Below are 20,346 nucleotides of genomic sequence, written 5' to 3' on the forward strand. Positions count from 1 at the left end.
AATATAAAAAGACAGATGTAGAGACAAACGTATGGACACCAAGGGGGGAAAGCGGCAGGGGGTGGTGGTGGTGGTGTGATGAATTGGGAGATTGGGATTGACATGTATACACTGATGTGTATAAAATGGATGACTAATAAGAACATGCTCTATAAAAAAATAAATAAAATTCAAAACAAAAACAAAAACAAAAACTCTTCGTCCCAGCAATTCCACTTCAGAAATTTACCCTACAGGTATACAGGTGCCAAAAGACGTACATAATATGCACCAGGATATTCACTGGACCATAGCTTTCATAGTTAATGTTTGGAACCTAAATAGGAGGGTCGTTAATAAATTATGCTTCAGCCATATAATTAAATATTACGTACTGTTAAAAAGAATGAGGCAGCTAGGTACTAAAATTAAGTGGGTTTTTAAAAAAAATTTATTTAATTTTTTAATTTTTGGCTGTGTTGGGTCTTCGTTGCTGCACACGGGCTTTTCTCTAGTTGCGGCGAGTGGGGGCTACTCTTTGTCATGGTGCGCAGGCTTCTCATTGTGGTGGCTTCTCTTGTTGGGAGCATGAGCTCTAGGCACGCGGGCTTCAGTAGTTGCAGCATGCGGGTTCAGTAGTTGTGGTGCATGGGCTTAGTTATTCTGGGAGACCAAGAATAGAAATGGGAAGAAGACTTTTTTGGGGGTGCCTTATGAATTTTTGAAATATCAAATTAACCAAAATATTATGAAATATATATGTCATATGTATATTATGTATGTGTGCGTGTATAAAATAATTTTTAAAGTAGGGGACTTTTCTACCACAGTGCTCCATGAGAGAAGGTGATAAGCATATTAAATAGCTTCATGGCCCTGCCCCTTCCAGACCTCAGTCTTCCATCTATACAATGAGAGTTTGGGACAAGAAGACTGTTCTTGCATTCTTTCTTTCTCTTTTTTCAAATAATTTTTAAAATTTGTTTATTTTTGGCTGTGTTAGATCTTTGTTGCTGCCCGCAGGCTTTCTCTAATTGTGGCGAGCAGGGTACTCTTCGTTGCAGTGCATGGGCTTCTCATTGCAGTGGCTTCTCTTGTTGCAGAGCACAGGCTCTAGGCGTATGGGCTTCAGTAGTTGTGGCATGTGGGCTCAGTAGTTGTGGTGCACGGGCTTAGTTGCTCTGTGGCATGTGGGATCCTCCTGGACCAGGGATCAAACCCGTGTCCCCTGCATTGGCAGGCGGATTCTTAACCACGGTGCCACCAGGGAAGTCCCATCCTGCATTATTTCTAAATCTTACAGCTAACCAACCAAACAAGTACTGTGCTGATGTAGTGGCCATAAGATGACATTTTATGGTCTGAGGAAGTATAAAATGGCATTAATGGGGCTCCCCTGGTGGCACAGTGGTTAAGAATCCACCTGCCAGTAGACCTAAAGAGACATTTCTCCAAAGAAGATATACAGACTGCCAACAAACACGTGAAAGAATGCTCAACATCATTAATCATTAGAGAAATGCAAATCAAAACTACAATGAGATATCATCTCACACCAGTCAGAATGGCCATCATCAGAAAATCTAGGAACAATAAGTGCTGGAGAGGGTGTGGAGAAAAGGGAACACTCTTGCACTGCTGGTGGGAATGTGAATTGGTTCAGCCACTATGGAGAACAGTATGGAGGTTCCTTAAAAAACTACAAATAGAACTACCATATGACCCAGCAATCCCACTACTAGGCATATACCCTGAGGAAACCAGAATTCAGAAAGAGTCATGTACCAAAATGTTCATTGCAGCTCTATTTACAATAGCCCGGAGATGGAAACAACCTAAGTGCCCATCGTCGGATGAATGGATAAAGAAGATGTGGCACATATATACAATGGAATATTACTCAGCCATAAAAAGAAACGAAATTGAGCTATTTGTAATGAGGTGGATAGACCTAGAGTCTGTCATACAGAGTGAAGTAAGTCAGAAAGAGAAAGACAAATACCGTATGCTAACACATATATATGGAATTTAAGAAAAAAAAAATGTTATGAAGAACCTAGGGGTAAAACAGGAATAAAGACACAGACCTACTGGAGAACAAACGTAAGGTAGATAGCTAGTGGGAAGCAGCCGCATAGCACAGGGAGATCAGCTCGGTGCTTTGTGACCGCCTGGAGGGGTGGGATAGGGAGGGTGGGAGGGAGGGAGACGCAAGAGGGAAGAGATATGGGAACATATGTATATGTATAACTGATTCACTTTGTTATAAAGCAGAAAGTAACACACCATTGTAAAGCAATTATACCCCAATAAAGATGTTAAAAATAAAAAAAAATTTAAAAAAATAATCCACCTGCCAATGCAGGGGACACGGGGTTGAGCCCTGGTCCAGGAAGATCCCACATGCAGCACAGCAACTAAGCCCATGCGCCACAACTATGGAGCCTGTGCTCTAGAGCCCACGAGCCACAACTACTGAGCCTGCGCGCCTAGAGCCCATGCTCCACAATAAGAGAAGCCACCGCAATGAGAAGCCCGTGCACTGCAACAGAGTAGCCCCCGCTCGCTGCAACTAGAGAAAGCCCCTGCACAGCAATGAAGACCTAACAGCTAAAATATATATATATATATATATATTTTTTTTTTTTAATGGCATTAATGAGGGACTTCCCTGGTGGTCCAGTGGTTAAGACTCTGCACTTCCACTGCAAGGGGCCCAGGTTTGATCCCTGGTCGGGGAGCTAAGATCCCACATGCTGCAGGGTATGGCCAAAAAAATGAAAAATAAATAATAAAATGGCATTAATTAAACTAGGAGGCAGTGCCCATCCTTTGATGGACAGGGTCACTCCTCTGTCTCCGGAGCAGGTGATCATGGGAAAGCTGCATCTGCCTGCACTGGGCACCTGTCTCTCCTGCAGACATCTGTTCCCCAGGGCTGGGCAGCTTCTTCCCTCCCATCACCTCTCTGCCCACCTACCTCTACCCCTGAGGCCCTTGGCTGGCTCAGGGGAGGAACTAAAGACAGCAGTGGAACAGGTTCTGTGGGGCAGAGGGAAGGTAGGTGCCTACCTCCTCAATGACTGAGGTCCTGGCCTCCCTCTGCCTCCCTCCCTAGTGGATCAGGCTCTACCTAGTTTACCCTGCCTATGCACTCCTCCCCACCTTCCTGAGCCCTTTCCAAGGAGGCAGCTCTCACACTTGCTAGAGCTTGACCCACCCAGCTCCTTCCCCCAGCCACGCCTCCTCCTTTAACAGAAGATGTCTGTGCCTGAGGCTCGGAGACCTGAGATGCCTTGCTATGTTGAGCCTCCCTGGGAGGTGAGAGGCGGCAATCTGAGCCTTCAGAGCACACTCAGAGGCCCTAGTTAGCAGGAAGCCACCTCCCTCCAAAGCCTCCTGCTGGGCTCAGCACTGGCCTTTTCTCTTGCTATGGGAGCCAGAGGGAAAATACATGGGAGTCCTTGGAGCTGAGGCTGGACATGTTTCCTGCCCCTCATTCTCTCTCCCTTCCTCCCTGGGTTTTCTTCGTAGATCAGCCCTGGCTGCCTGATGAAGTCACTCTCCTTCTTGGGGCCTCATAGTCAACCTGCAGGAAGAGAGTCTTGGGCCCAGAAAGTTGCCTGTTACCAGATGCCCGCAAGTGGTTCTGATGTAGGTGCTGCGTGGACAGGCTTAAAGAAGCGGCCCTTTTGTACATTTCGGAAAGGTTTTGTCTTACTTTCCTCCTGGGTGTACCTACAGAAGCCAAGGGTCTGAAGTTAGCAAGCAGGAGGCTGGGGCTTCTGGGAACAAGGCAGATGATCCTCTTGGTGGGTCTCAACCCTGAAAGCTGCTGCCACCATTGGGCTTCTACCTGAAGCCTGAGAAGGCAGCCAATGAAAAAAGGAGAGCAGAGCCAAGCAGAGAGAGAGACAGAGATCTGCCAAGGACTAGGGACATCACTGGAGCCCTGATTTAGCAGGGAAGCCAGCCCAACTCTTCGAGTCAGGGGACCCAATACATCCTTAGGCATTAGGGTTAAGTGTTGGGTGATTCTGGTTGTTTGCAATCAAAGAATCCTAATGGACACACCAATTCTATTCACATTTTTAATAGGAAGGTAATGGCGAATAATATAGTAGGGAGAGGGAATTCCCTGGCAGCCAAAAAAAAAAAAACCTCAAATATAATAGGGAGAGTTACATGTAAATTTCTATCAAAACAACTTAGAGAAGAGACCTTCAACAAAGTAATTATCCTCTCTGAGACTCTGTTTCTTCATCAGTAAAATGGGCATGATAATACTTACTTCAAAGAATGTCAGGACTAAATCAGATGACCCAAACAATAAACACTGTGTGTGTGGGAGTGGGATGGGGATGAAGGTGGTCAAAATGTACAAACTTCCAGTTATTAGATGAGTAAGTTCTGGGGATTAATGTATAGCATGTGACTGTACATGTGACAATACTGTATTGTATAGTTGAAAGTGGCTAAGAGAGTAGTAAATCTTAAAATTTCTCATCACAAGAAAAAAATTTACAACTTGTGAGGTTATGGATGTTAACTAAACTTATTTTGGTAATCACTTTGCGGTATATACATATATAAAAGCATTATGTTGTATACCTTAAACAAATACAATGTTATATGTCAATTATATCTCAGTAAAACTGGGGGAAAAGTTTTAAAAGAGTACATAATGAATAATTGCTGTGATAAATGAACCTTGGCCTTTTCTTCACACCATATAACCAAACTAACTCAGAATGGATCACAGGCCTAAAAAATATAAGAGCTACAACTACAAAATTGCTAATATAAATCTTATGGGAAAATAGTAATGGCCTTGGGTTTGGCAAAGATTTCTTATATATGACACAAAAAATACAAACTATAAAAAAATGGATCAATTGGACTTCATTAAAATAAATACTTTTGCTCTTCAAAAGACACTTACAAAAATGAAAAGGTGAGCCACAGGTTGGGAGAGAGTGTTTGCAAAACATGTCTAAGAAAAAGGACTTGTAACTAGAATACATGAAGAACTTCCACAGCTAAATAAGAAGACAACATAATTTTTTTAAATGGGCAAAAAATTTGAACAGATATTTCATCAAAGGAGATGCATAGATAGCAAATAAATATTTGAAAAAGATACTCAACATCATTAGTCATTAGGAAAACGCAAAGTAAAATCACAATGATGTACTACTGGAATAGCTAGAAACTTTTAAAAAACTGACCTTACTGCGCGTTGGCAAGGATGTAAAGCAAGTAGAACTTTCATACGCTGCTGGTGGGAATGTAAAATAGCAAACACTTTGGAAAGCAGTCTGGCATTTTCTTTAACAATGAAATACCTACCGTACAACCCAGCCATTCTGTCCTTCGATACTTACCCAAGAAAAATGAAAACACGTCCACACAAAGACTTTTTTGTGCCGCAGGCCATATGAGATCTTAGTTGCCAGGCTAGGGATCGAACCTGCGCCCCCTGCAATGGAAGTGCGGAGTCTTAACCACTGGACCCAGAGAATTCCCCAACAAAGACTTTACACAAATGTTCATAGAAGCTTTACTGGTAATAACTCCAAACTGGAAACAACCCAAATAACCACCATTAGAATGGATAAACAAATTATGGTATATCCATACAATAGAATGTTATTCAGCAGTTAAAAACAGCAAACTATTGATTCAGACAACATGATGAACCTCAAAATAATTATGCTGAGTGAAAGAAGACCAAAAAGAGTATATTCTGTTTGATTTCATTTATGTAAAATTCTAGAAAGTGACAGAAAAGGAATCAGTGATTGCCTCGGGTTGGGGTGGAAGGAAAGAGGGAGAGATTACAAAAGGGCACGAAGAAACTTTTAGGTATGATGGGTAGGTTCATTGCCTAATTAAGGTGATGGACTCATGGGTGTTTGCATGTGTTGAAACTCAAATGATATACTTCAAATATGTACAGTTTATTGTATGTCCATTATCTTGTAATTTTAATTTTATTATTTATTTACTGGCTGTGTTGGGTCTTCGTTGCGGTGCGCGGGCTTCTCATTGCGGTGGTTTCTCTTAATGTGGAGCATGGGCTCTAGGCGCGTGGGTTTCAGTAGTTGTGGCTCGCGGGCTCTAGAGTGCAGGCTCAGTAGTTGTGACGCATGGGCTTAGTTGCTCTGAGGCATGTAGGATCTTCCTGGACCAGGGATCGAACCCGTGTCCCCTGCATTGGTAGGCAGATTCTTAACCACTGTGTCACCAGGGAAGTACCTATATTGTAATTTTTAAAAGGTGATTATGAACGAACACGTGTTGAGCATATCTAGGTACAAACAGGCACTGAAGCTACACACAGAAATCAATCCAGATGCTTTTAAGCACAAAGAACAGAAAACCCAACTTAAGTTGGCGTAAACAATAATAAAATGCATTATGTCATCTACCTAGAAGGCCAGAGGCTTCAGGTAGAGTTTGACTCCTCCCTTCCTCATACTAGACACCATATTTAGCAACATCTTGGAATCCCCATAATTGTCAGGGAACTTAGCTGCAAATAAAAGAATATACTCTGACTGGTTTAAACAGCAAAGGAATGTATTTAAGGATATAAATAGCTCACACAGTCTCTGAGCAGGATAGAGAATTGGGCTTGAAGGCTACATAGCCAGGAACAATATGCCAATTTTACCCCAGGACTGTTATCAGCAAAGCACCTGTTTTTTGCCACCACTGAGCATTGTCATAAGGGAGACATAAGGGAGAAAGGATCTCCACTCCGAGTATTCCAAATGCCCCACAAAAGCTCTGAGTTCCTGCCACTCCCTGCAGCATCCTCTTCCTCATATATCTCTCTTCTGAATCAAAGTCAGCTGCATCTCATTGGAAAAGACTGGACCACATACCTATGCCCTAACTACACAGGAGGCTGGATAGAAGAGTCTATCTTTTATTGTACCTTCTATATTCATAATGAGAAATTGTCTTGGCTTGTGTAGGAGGGGTTTTCAAAAAGATGCTGGGTGACCACAAGATAAAAAAGGTCCACTACAGGGACTTCCCTGGCAGTCCAGTGGTTGGGACTCTGCGCTTCCGCTGCAGGGGCCACGGGTTCAATCCCTGGTCAGGGAACTAAGATCCTGCATACCGTGTGGTGTGGCCAAAAAGAGAAAAGAATAATAATAATTACAATAATAATAATAATAAGAGGTCCACTGTAAGCCCTATTTGGGAGAGATTATTATTTATCACAGTATAGGGTTGAGGAAACTGAGAGTCAAAAGAAGTTAAGCTGCTTATCCATGGTTACCCAGCTGAGCCTTGCCTGAGGATTCAAACAAGGTCTTCCTGCGTCCGTAGCTTGAGTCAGGGTAGGTAGGAGGAATGATGAAATCTTGTCCCCTACCCTCACTGGCCCTCTCACATGAAGACATTGCTCTCCCTTTGACCCCTAGCCATGTCTCAGAATCCCAGAAGGAAAACACTGTAACCATTGGGGACAGGTTAGTTCACACTGCAGAAGAAACTGGGGAATCAGCCACATAAGTTACAAAAGGTAAATCACAATTCTGTTTGTCCCATGGCAGTGTAAACATCACAGTTTTGTGGTTGTTGTTGTTTTTAATCAAGATAGAAACTAGAAAACAAAGAAAAACCAGACAGATGTACCTCTTGATGGAAGTCCCTAATACCACGTACAAAGGTGTCTTGGAACAAAATGGAATCCAAATCTGATCAGCTCTGTAGATCTGATTACCACTTTACAGAAAATAGAGAAATCTGGAGAACATGTTAAATGATAGACCATGTTGATGTGGTCAGTAAAAATTCAAATCTCAAGATATTATATAAGAATAAATGACCAGATTTCTTCAACAAATAAATAGCAAGGAAAGACAAATAGAGATGGGGAGGGGGAACCTACAGATTAAGAAAAGACTTAAGGGGGTTTCCTTGTGGCCTAGTGGTTAGGATTCAGTGCTGTCACTGCTATGGCCTGGGTTCCCAGGGAACTGAGATCCCTCAAGCCACTCAGCCCGGCAAAAAAACAAAACAAAACCAAAAAACTTGAGACATATAACCAATCAAAAAATATGGACATTTTTTTAGATCATAATTCAAACTGTAAACTAGTAAGTAGTCTACAGTTTTAAATAGTAATAATAATAAAAAACTAAGTAGTAATAATAACAATAATGATGAGGCAGTTGGGGATATTTGAACACTGAATATTTGATAATATTAAGGAATTATTAATTTTTTAGATATGATAATGATGCTTATGCTTATAAAAAGAGTCCTAAGCTGGGACGAAGTGAGAGTGTGGCATGGACATATACACACTACCAAATGTAGAAGGGATAGTTAGTGGGAAGCAGCCACATAGCACAGAGATATCAGCTCGGTGCTTGGTGACCACCTAGAGGGGTGGGATAGGGATAGCTGATTCACTTTGTTATACAGCAGAAACTAACACACCATTGTAAAGCAATTATACTCCAATAAAGACGTTAAAAAAAAAAGAGTCTTGATGTTTTAGAGATACTGAATATTACAGGTGAAATAATATATACGGGTTTTACTCTTTTTTTGGCCGCGGGGCTTGCGGGGTTCTTAGTTCCCCAGCCAGGGTTTGAACCTGGGCCCTCCGTAGTGGAAGCATTGAGTCCTAACCACTGGACCGCCAGGGAATTCCCTCCCTACAGGCTTCACTTTAAAATAATTGGGGGTGGGGCTTCCCTGAGGCGCAGTGGTTAAGAATCCACCTGCCAATGCAGGGGTCACGGATTCGAGCCCCGGTCTGGGAAGATCCCACATGCCGGGGAGCAACTAAGCCCGTGCACCACTACTACTGAGCCTGCGCTCTAGAACCTGTGAGCCACAACTACTGAGCCCACGTGCCACAACTACCGAAGCCCGTGCGCCTAGAGCCTGTGCTCCGCAACAAGAGAAGCCACCACAATGAGAAGCCCACACACCGCAACGAAGAGTAGCCCCTGCTCGCCGCGACTAGAGAAAGCCCGCGGGCAGCAACAAAGACATAACACAGCCAAAAATAATAATAATAATAATAATAAAAGATAAAAATAATAATAATTGGGGGTGGAGTGGGGAGATATTGGCTATAAGTTGGTAGTTGTCCAATCTGATGACAGATACACAGGGGTTCATTATTCTATTCTCTCTACTTTTGTGTATGTTTGAGATTTTCTGTAGTAAGAAGCTATAAACCAACAAACAATGAACTTCATGCTGTGAAGAATAGTCCCACTACCCTGCCAGGTTGTACCCACTCCTCACCAACCCCTCCTTGGATGTCACCCTCTGTCTCAGCCTAAAAGATCTAAAACTAAGTGAAAAAAGTTATAAAACGTACACTAAGTTTGCCCTGCAGTCCCCTTTCCTCCCACGAGATACATGATGAGTGAGTCAAAAACCCTTCTGAGAGTGCTGCGAAGCTAAGTTATTTTATGGGGTAAGAGAGAGACTGCCTCTGATAATGAGTATCAGTTGGGTTTCCAAGGGCCTTTGTTCATACTTGGCAACGTTCCCCTGTCTTAGTTTGGATTCTCCCAGAAGCAGATCCTGAGACAAAGATTTGAATGCAAGAGGTTCTTTGGCAGGTGATCCCAGGAACAGCTGTAGAGGAGTGGGGACGTGAAGCAAGCAAGGGGAAGAAGCAAGTAAAAAGCACTGTTAGGGGCTTCCCTGGCGGCGCAGTGGTTAAGAATCCGCCTGCCAATGCAGGGGACACAGGTTCGATCCCTGGTCCGGGAAGATCCCACATGCTGCGGAGCAACTAAGCCTGTGCGCCACAACTACTGAGCCTGTGCTCTAGAGCCCGTGAGCCACAACTACTGAAGCCCGCATGCCTAGAGCCATGCTCAGCAACAAGAGTAAGCCACCGCGATGAGAAAACCGTGCACCACGAAGAGCAACCCCTGCTCTCTGCAACTAGAGAAAGCCCGCGTGCAGCAAGGAAGACCCAAAGCAGCCAAAAATAAATCAAAAAAAAAAAAAAAAAGCACTGTCGGGACGTCCCTGGTGGTCCAGTGGTTAAGACTCTGCACTCCCAATGCAGGGAGCCCAGGTTTGATCCCTAGTCAGGGAACTAGATCCCACATGCCACAACTAAAAGATCCCACATGCCGCAACTAAGACCTGGCAGAACCAAATAAATAAATGTTTAAAAAATAAATAAATAAAAGCACTGTCAGGTAGGTGACCTCTGTGGGCAACAGTGCCAGATTCTGCAGGGGACCTCTGGGGATCAGCGCAGAACACGCCTCTCAGAATTTTCCCACCTGAGGGGTGATGAGCTGGAGTAAATACCAACTCCCATCAGATCAGTCGCCCATTGAGGACAGCTGGGGGAGAGAAGGGCATGTTAATTCTCCCACACTTTTGGCTGCCATGCTGGCAGAGTCAACTCCAGCCAGAGAAAGAGATCCTTCCACAAATTGATGCAGATGGTGGCATCCATGGTTCCCCACCTTGGTAATCCCAGCAGGGTCTTGTATCATTAGCTGCAGTTCCTTTGGAAGAATTACTGTTGGCGTTTTGATCATCTAATTATATCAACATACACATTGCCTAAGTATAGCTAAACAAGGTGACCAGGTGTAGTTATGCTTTTTTTTGCGGGGGGATGGGCGGGTGTTTCAGTACACTGTTTATGGGACTTTGTCAAAGATAAATGGGTGTGAACTTGCCCTTGTGCAAATCACCATGTGCTGTCCAGAGCCCTGGGGGACATCACCATTCAAGGTCAGCCCTGGTGAAGAACCAAAGTATAATTCCATCTCAGAATGGAAGCAGAATCTTTAAGGCATCGGTTTAAATGCTTTGATTTTCTTTGGGAATGATAAGCTCTTAAGGGTGAGATTTATGTCTGTGTGGAGGGTAGGAATTAAGTCCTGAATGATGCAAGATCACCTTTCAACTCCAGAATTTTCTCACGTGCACCCACCTGCTGAATGTATGTGTGAAAAACCAGCAAACAAGCGACTGTCGGAAGGAGTGAGTAAGTGCATTTTAAACTGTGTCAGGAGTATAACAGGGTCATCATCTATCAGCCTCCTTTGATCCCCCTGAAGTAAACATTTTTTAAAAAATAAACCCTGTTGTCTAGAAATGTTAACTTTAGCAGTTACAGCCCTAAGTATTTGAACCACTAAGAAATCAGCTCACAGCCTCTTCCTAGTCATCAAACTATGTGTTTCCTTTGTTTATGTGTGTGTGCGTGTGTGTGTGCATGTGTACACAGAGCCACTCTTTTTTTTTTTTATACTCTTCTTTTTAAAAATATTTATTTATTTTTGGCCGCATCACGTCTTAGTTGCCGCATGCAGGATCTTTCATTGTGGCACGCAGGCTCTTGGTTGCAGTGTGAGGGCGAGAGCCCGCGGGCCACAACTACCAGACCCAAGGCGGCCAAAAATAAATAAATTTATTTTTAAAAATAATAATAAAAAAAAGAACTTTGTCTGAGCTTTTCCATGAACCTGGAAAAATGGTGCCAATAAAACACATTCTTCTGAGGATAGTTGTTTTTTCAATAACAGGAGTCTCTGGTCCATCATGTCAACCCTTTCACCAATATCCTCAACTCTCTTCCGCACTTGTTTTTGTGTCATACCAGCCCTAAATCGTTCCAAATCCCCATCTTCTCTGTGTCTACATCTGGGCAAGTGAACACAGCTGGAAAAAAAAAATCACATATCTGGGCAGGTTGGTGCTGCTATAAATGTATTCCAACAGCAACTGGGCTCTCAAGGTTGTCTGGTCATTCTTTCCTGTTTCCCTAGTCAATTCTCTACCGTTCTCAACAGTGGCTCTATTTTTTTTGCGGTACGCGGGCCTCTCACTGTTGTGGCCTCTCCGGTTGCGGAGCACAGGCTCCGGACGCGCAGGTTCAGCGGCCATGGCTCACGGGCCCAGCCGCTCCGCGGCATGTGGGATCTTCCCGGACTGGGGCACAAACCCGTGTCCCCTGCATCGGCAGGCGGACTCTCAACCACTGAGCCACCAGGGAAACGCCACAGTGGCTATTTCTTAAACCTCCACACCCCCTTGTTCCCTTGCTCCTCCTGCCTCCCCCATGGCCTCCTGCCCCCTCCACCCCCCCCAAACTCACCTTCATCCACGTTAGTTCCTTCCTCCTTCTCTCTAGTTTCAAAGAGAGAATTCCCCTTCCTGTTTGGAGTTTACTTCTCTACCTGTGCTGTGGGGCACACCTCCTCCCTTTCTTGGGGACCCTGCTCAATTTGTTACCCTCTTGTTTTCCTGAATCTTTTTTTTTTCCTTCGGCCGTGCCATGCAGCTTGTGGAATTTTAGTTCCCTGACCAGGGATCGAACCCAGGACCTCAGTCCTGAAAGCACGGAGTCCTAACCACTGGACCGAAAGGGAATTGCCTCCTCTGAACCTTTATCATCCTTCTTTTCACTGACTCATTGTCAGCATTCCAGCTTATTCTCAACTCCCTCATCCTAAAATGTAAGCACAACCGAAACCCAATGACAAAAACTTCTCTTCTGGTCCCACTTTTTAGCCACTGCCTTCTATCTTTTGACTCCTTCTTTGATAGGCGTATTTCTTGGAAAAGTCATCCAGGGTCAGTCCTTCCATACTCTCCTCTGGCTCATCCTGCTGTAACTCCATTATCAACGTACTTGTTGAGATCAACAGCAGCTTCCTTATTGCTAAGGCTGGCAAACACCCAGACAGGTGAGGGGACGTGGGCTCGGAGATGGGTGGCCCATGGGGCAGATAAGGACTTCCGGGAGTCCTAAATACCCAGGACAGGTGAGGAGAGGTGAAGTTTTCAGGGGAATTAGATCTTAGCACTTTCTGAGTCTCAAGTTCACTGTTTCTGGCCACAGTGTGCTTCGTGAGAACAACAAGAAATGAGAACTGAGGCCTGGGTTCTGTCTCTGGATTGAGCTCTGCCTCCCTTGGGACCTTGGGCAGTCCAATTCCCCTCTCTGGGCCTCAGTCTCTCTGATGGGACCCTCAGCGTTGCTGTGAGGCACCCAGCAAGCACTGAGGGTGGGAGGGCTGCTCTGGAGCCTGCAGGAAGCTTGGTGTCCTAGCAAACATTTCCTCTGAGGGACCCAAAGGCCTTACACTCAACACATTCCGGAGACCCATCCCATTTTTCAGATGGCAGAACCGAAGCACCGAAGTATGAAGAAACTAATTATCATTTAAGGGGAATTGCAGGCACCTGTGCACGCACTGTTACTTCACCATGATCCAAAAAGGAACAGGTTTGCTGTGCAAATCTGTGAGAACAGCTGGGAGGGTAGAGGGTATAAGGAGGGATCATCAATAAAAAAGACTAAGTCATTGTCTTCTGGGCTGTGCATACATATCCCTCCCCTGAGCTACTCTTTTCTCCTTCACAGTTAAACGTCTTGAAGGAGGAGAGACTACCTCAAACTGCAATGACTTCCCACTGCAAACAGAATAAAATCCACTCCTCACTCTGGTCCGGGAAGCCTAGGACCTCTGACGTCACAGCCTGCCATCCTCTCCCCTCATACCTTTCGCCCCAGCCCCACAAGGCTTCCTTATGCTTTTACACCAGCCTCAAATTGGACATGATGTGCTATTTTTTTACATATTGTGGGATTCAATTCGCTAACATTTTCCTTTAAGAATTTTGCATCAGGACTTTCCTGGTGGTTAAGACTGCGCTCCCAATGCAGGGGGCCCAGATTCAATCCCTGGTCAGGGAACTAGATCCCACATGCCACAACTAAGAGCCTGCAAGCCACCACTAATATCCATCGCAGCCAAATAAATAAATAAAATGTTAAAAAAAAAAAAAGGAGGGATTTCCCTAGTGGTGCAGTGGTTAAGAATCCGCCTGCCCATGCAGGGGACATGGGTTTGAGCCCTGGTAGGGGAAGATCCCACATGCCGTGGAGCAACTAAGCCCGTGTGCCACAACTACTGAGCCTGCACTTAGAGCCCACGAGCCATAACTACTGAGCCCATGTGCCACGACTACTGTACTGAAGTCCATGTGCCTGGAGCCGGTGTTCCACAACAAGAGAAGCCACTGCAATGAGAAGCCTGCACACCGCAAGGAAGAGCAGCCCCTGCTTGCTGCAACTAGAGAAAGCCTGCACACAGCAATGATCCAATGCAGCCAAAAATAAATAAATAAATTTATTAAAAAAAAAAAAAGATTATGCTAGTCCTGGGTCTTCCCTGGTGGTCCAGTGGTAAAGAATCTGCCTTCTAATGCAAGGGAGGTGGGTTCAATCCCTGGTTGAGGGACTAAGATCTTACATGCCGAGGGCAACTAAGCCCTCGCGCCACAACTACTAAGCTTGTGCGCCTCAACAGGAGAGCCTGTGTGCCGCAAATTACAGAGCCCACGTGCTCTGGAGCCTGTTTGCCACAACTACAGAGTTCACGTGCCCTGGAGCCTGCATGCCACAACTAGAGAGAGGAAACCTGAACGCCACAACTAAGAGAACGCCTCAACGAAGAGACCACCAGCTGCAACTAAGACCTGATGCAGCCAAGAAAGAAAGAAAGAAAGAAAGGAAGAAAGGAAGGAAGGAAGGAAGGAAGGAAGGAAGAAAGAAAGAAGGAAAGAAAGAAAGAAAGTAAAAAACAAAACCAAAAACATCTGAGCTGTAGTTTTCTTTGTAGGAAGACATTTAATTACCAATTCCATTTATTTAATAGCAATGGAATTATTTAGGCTTTTCATTACTTCTTTTTTTAAATGTATCATTTGTTTTTTCTTTTTTTAAATTTATTTTATTGAAGTATAGTTGATTTACATTCTGTTACTTGTTAAGTCTTTCACTAAATTATATTTTTCTAGGAAGTTATCCATTTAATCTAAGTTTTCAAATTTTGGTGCAGAATTGTTCATAATCCTCTTATTATCTTTTTAATCCATGTGGTTTTGCTTCTTTTCACCCTTAATTTTATTTGTGCTTTCTCTTTAGCTTGCCAGAGTTTGTCAACTTTATTAGACTTTTCAAATTACCAGTTTTTGGCCTTGTTATTCCTCTTTACTGGTTTTCCTGTTTGTTGTTTATATTCTCAATCTTGCACTCTCACTTTTATTATTTTCTTATTTCTTCAGGTATATTTATTATTTTTTATAACATGTTTACTAAGATATAATTTGTATACCATGAAATTCACCCATATAGAGTATACACATTTCAATGGTTATTAGTATATTCACAGAGTTGAACAGCCATTACCACAACGTTTTCATCACTCCAAAAAGAATTCTGTATCCATTATATGTTCCTCTCCATTTCCTTCCCTCCAACCCCATCCCTAGACAACAACTAATTTACTTTCTGTCTCTACAGATTTGCCTATTCTGGGTGTTTCATATAAATAGAATCATATAATATATGGGGTTTAGTGTCTGGCTTCTTTCCGTTAGAATAATGTTTTCAACGTTCAACCACGTTGTAGCATGTAACAGTACATCATTTCTTTTTATGGTTGAATAATATTCCATTGTATGGATATACCACATTTGGTTACCTCTTCATTAGTTGATGGACATTTGTGTTGTTTCCACTTTTTTGCCTTTATGAATAATGATGCTGCAAACATTTCTGTGCAAGTTTTTGTGTGAACATGTTTCCAATTCTATTGAGTACATATCTAGGAGTAGAATTGCTGAATCATGTAGTATTCTATATATTTTTTAAAATACATTAACTCAGGGCTTCCCTGGTGGCGCAGTGGTTGAGAGTCCGCCTGCCGATGCAGGGGACACAGGTTCATGCCCCTGTCCGGGAAGATCCCACATGCCGCGGAGCGGCTGGGCCCGTGAGCCATGGCCGCTGAGCCTGCGCGTCCGGAGCCTGTGCTCCGCAACGGGAGAGGCCACAGCAGTGAGAGGCCCGCGTACCGCAAAAGAAAAAAAAAAAAAAAAAACATTAACTCAGTCCTCACCACAACTTAAGAGGTAAGTACTATTATTATTATTATTTTTTAAAATTTATTTTATTTGGTTGCCCCGGGTGTTAGTAGCAGCAGGCAGGCTCCTTAGTTGTGGCATGCATGTGGAATCTAGTTCTGCAACTAGAGATCGAACCCGGGCCCCCTGCATTGAGAGTGCAGAGTCCTATCCACTGCGCCTCCAGGGAAGTCCCTAGTATTCTATATTTAACTTTTTTGAGAAACTACCAGACTTTTCCACAGTGGCTGCACCATTTTACAATTCCACCAAACATGTATGAAGTTTCCAATTTCTTTATTTCCTCCCCAACACTTTTATTATCTGTCTTTTGTATTCTATCCATTCTAGTGGTTGTGAGGTAATATCTCATTGTGGTTTTGACTGCATTTTTGTGATGCCTAATGATATTGATATCCTTCTATGTGCTTATTGGCCATTAGTATATCTTCTTTGGAGAAATGTCCATTCAGATCCTTTGCTCACTTTAAAATTGGGTTGTCTTTTTATTATTGAGTTATAGGAGTTCTTCATATATTATGAATGGATATCCTTTATCAGATACATGATTTGTAAAACTTTTCTCCCTTTGTTTTGGTTTTCTTTTAATTTTCTCAACAATGTCCTTTAAAGCACAAAAGTTCTTAATTTTGATGATGTCCAATTTATCTATTTTTTCTTTTGTTGCATGTGCTTTTGTTGTCTTATCTAAGAAACCATTGCCTAATCCAAGGTCACAAAGATTTATGCTTATGTGTTCTTCTTTTTTAAATTTATTTATTTAATTTATTCATTTTTGGCTGCTTTGGGTCATCATTGCTGTGTGTGGGCTTTCTCTAGTTGCAGCGAGTGGGGGCTGTTCTTCGTTGTGGTGTGTGGGCTTCTCATTGTGGTGGCTTCTCTTGTTGCGGAGCATGGGCTCTAGGTGCACGTGCTTCAGTGGTTGTGGCTCGTGGCTCCAGAGTGCAGGCTCAGTAGTTGTGGCACATGGGTTTTGTTGCTCTGTGGCATGTGGGATCTTCCTGGAGCAGGACTCGAACCTGTGTCCCTTGCATTAGCAGGCAGATTCTTTTTTTTTATAAATTTATTTATTTATTTAGGCTGTGTTGGGTCTTCATTTCTGTGTGAGGGCTTTCTCTAGTTGCGGAGAGCGGGGACCACTCTTCACTGCGGTGCGCGGGCCTCTCACTGTCATGGCCTCTCTTGTTGTGGAGCACAAGCTCCAGACACGCAGGCTCAGTAGCTGTGGCTCACGGGCCCAGTTGCTCCGTGGCATGTGGGATCTTCCCAGACCAGGGCTCAAACCCGTGTCCCCTGCATTGGCAGGCAGATTCTCAACCACTGCACCACAAACATTAACTCAGTCCTCACCACAACTTAAGAGGTAAGTACTATTATTATTATTATTTTTTAAAATTTATTTTATTTGGTTGCCCCGGGTGTTAGTAGCAGCAGGCAGGCTCCTTAGTTGTGGCATGCATGTGGAATCTAGTTCTGCAACTAGAGATCGAACCCGGGCCCCCTGCATTGAGAGTGCAGAGTCCTATCCACTGCGCCTCCAGGGAAGTCCCTAGTATTCTATATTTAACTTTTTTGAGAAACTACCAGACTTTTCCACAGTGGCTGCACCATTTTACAATTCCACCAAACATGTATGAAGTTTCCAATTTCTTTATTTCCTCCCCAACACTTTTATTATCTGTCTTTTGTATTCTATCCATTCTAGTGGTTGTGAGGTAATATCTCATTGTGGTTTTGACTGCATTTTTGTGATGCCTAATGATATTGATATCCTTCTATGTGCTTATTGGCCATTAGTATATCTTCTTTGGAGAAATGTCCATTCAGATCCTTTGCTCACTTTAAAATTGGGTTGTCTTTTTATTATTGAGTTATAGGAGTTCTTCATATATTATGAATGGATATCCTTTATCAGATACATGATTTGTAAAACTTTTCTCCCTTTGTTTTGGTTTTCTTTTAATTTTCTCAACAATGTCCTTTAAAGCACAAAAGTTCTTAATTTTGATGATGTCCAATTTATCTATTTTTTCTTTTGTTGCATGTGCTTTTGTTGTCTTATCTAAGAAACCATTGCCTAATCCAAGGTCACAAAGATTTATGCTTATGTGTTCTTCTTTTTTAAATTTATTTATTTAATTTATTCATTTTTGGCTGCTTTGGGTCATCATTGCTGTGTGTGGGCTTTCTCTAGTTGCAGCGAGTGGGGGCTGTTCTTCGTTGTGGTGTGTGGGCTTCTCATTGTGGTGGCTTCTCTTGTTGCGGAGCATGGGCTCTAGGTGCACGTGCTTCAGTGGTTGTGGCTCGTGGCTCCAGAGTGCAGGCTCAGTAGTTGTGGCACATGGGTTTTGTTGCTCTGTGGCATGTGGGATCTTCCTGGAGCAGGACTCGAACCTGTGTCCCTTGCATTAGCAGGCAGATTCTTTTTTTTTATAAATTTATTTATTTATTTAGGCTGTGTTGGGTCTTCATTTCTGTGTGAGGGCTTTCTCTAGTTGCGGAGAGCGGGGACCACTCTTCACTGCGGTGCGCGGGCCTCTCACTGTCATGGCCTCTCTTGTTGTGGAGCACAAGCTCCAGACACGCAGGCTCAGTAGCTGTGGCTCACGGGCCCAGTTGCTCCGTGGCATGTGGGATCTTCCCAGACCAGGGCTCAAACCCGTGTCCCCTGCATTGGCAGGCAGATTCTCAACCACTGCACCACTGGGCAAGCCCAGCAGGTGGATTCTTAACCACTGCGCCACCAGGGAAGTCCCTATGTGTTCTTCTAAAAACTTTAGTTTTAGTTCTTATACTTAGAATTTGATCCATTTTGAGTTAATTTTTGTATATGGTGTGAGGGAGGGATTCAACATCATTCTCTTGTATGTGGATATCCAGTTGTCCCAGTATCATTCTTTGGGTTTATTTTGCTACTCTGTTTCTAACTTTTTACAATAAGTATTTAGCTCATTAAGTTCTCAGTCTTTCTTCTCTTCTAAAATAAGCATTTAAAGTTACACATTTTCCTTTAATTATTTTTTTACTTTTTAATCTCTAAAAAATTAGTAAAATTAACAATCCTAAAGAGGTTTATTCTGAGGCTTCAAGAACACCTTGGCACACCACTCTGTACCACCCTCTGCCAGGTATACAAACCCAAATTTAATAAGTGTAGGCTTATACTAGTCTTGAAAGACTATCTTATTATTAACTTAATAGGATTGACTCATTTATTCAACAGATATTTGTTGAGTGCCTACTGCATAGCATCATTATATTAAGTTCTGCGAACAGAGAAGTAAAATAGAGTCCTGCCATCCCAAAGCTTACTGACAATTGAAAGGAAAAAAAACTGAAATACTGCATGATAAATGTTAGGATAAGTTATGTAATACACGTTGGAAATAGGAAACATAGGAGTAAGATTAATTTTGAGATTGTGAAAGGTTTTCTGGAGGAAATTGCTTCCTTCAAGGACCTGAAAGATGAATTGGTAGGAGCTTGCCAAGTACACAGCAGCAAAGAGTGTGCTGGGCCATTGGAGCAGCAAGTGGAAAGATCCAGAGGTATAAAAAAAACCCTTGACCTTTTAGAGGAAGGAAAGGAAGTGTAGTGTGCCAGGAGCAGATAGTGTCAGGGAAAGGTACAGGATGAGAGGTACCGGATAAACCTGGAGAGGTCTACAGAGACTAGACTGTAAAGGACAATTAAACCATGTTGTGGGGCTTCCCTCGTGGCACAGTGGTTGAGAGTCCGCCTACCGATGCAGGGGACATGGGTTCGTGCCCCGGTCCGGGAAGATCCCACATGCCGCGGAGTGGCTGGGCCCGTGAGCCGTGGCCACTGAGTCTGCGCGTCTGGAGCCTGTGCTTCGCAACGGGAGAGGCCACAACAGTGAGAGGCCCGCGTACCGCAAAAAAAAAAAAAAAAAAAAAAAAAATTATAAACCACCATATTGGGGAGCTTGGGCTTCATCCTGTAATAGTTAGGAGGCCACTGAAGAGTTTTAAGTAGGATTGGGACAATAGCAGATTTGCATTTTGAAAGTTTTGCTGTGGCTGCAGAAAATAGATGAAGAGAGAGAAGGTCAAGACCAGTGGCCAGGAGACCCTTCCAGAGGTTGCAGCAGTCATCAAGTCCTCGATTAAGGAGTGTCCAAGGAAATGGAAAAGAGGGAACACTTAAGTCTTGGTGATTGACCAGATGTGAGAAAGGGGGTGGGGTACCAAGGCTGACTCTCTCGTTTCTGACCTGGGTGACTTAGGTACTGTCAGATGTGACAGCAGGTTGCGGGGAAGACAGTAAGGTTTTTGTTTTTACTTTTAAGGTTGTTTTTTTTTTTTTTTTTTTTAATTTTAACCATTAGAAAAAATTGAAGTTTAGTTTATTTACAATGTGTTAGGTTTGGGTGTACAGCAAAGTGCT

At 43.3% G+C, this 20,346-nt stretch overlaps 2 non-coding genes across 2 annotated transcripts; both read left to right on the plus strand.

Annotated features, from left to right (window-relative positions):
* The first annotated feature begins 2,647 nt into the window (after positions 1 to 2,647).
* TRNAG-UCC (transfer RNA glycine (anticodon UCC)) lies at positions 2,648 to 2,720 on the plus strand. The gene has a single exon. It is a non-coding gene; the product is annotated as a tRNA-Gly (tRNA).
* A 7,282-nt stretch (positions 2,721 to 10,002) lies between these two features.
* TRNAG-CCC (transfer RNA glycine (anticodon CCC)) lies at positions 10,003 to 10,075 on the plus strand. Its single transcript has one exon. It is a non-coding gene; the product is annotated as a tRNA-Gly (tRNA).
* The last annotated feature ends 10,271 nt before the right edge of the window (positions 10,076 to 20,346 follow it).

This window comes from Lipotes vexillifer, unplaced genomic scaffold (assembly GCF_000442215.2).
Source record: "Lipotes vexillifer unplaced genomic scaffold, Lipotes_vexillifer_v1.1 scaffold126, whole genome shotgun sequence".
NCBI lineage: Eukaryota > Metazoa > Chordata > Mammalia > Artiodactyla > Lipotidae > Lipotes > Lipotes vexillifer.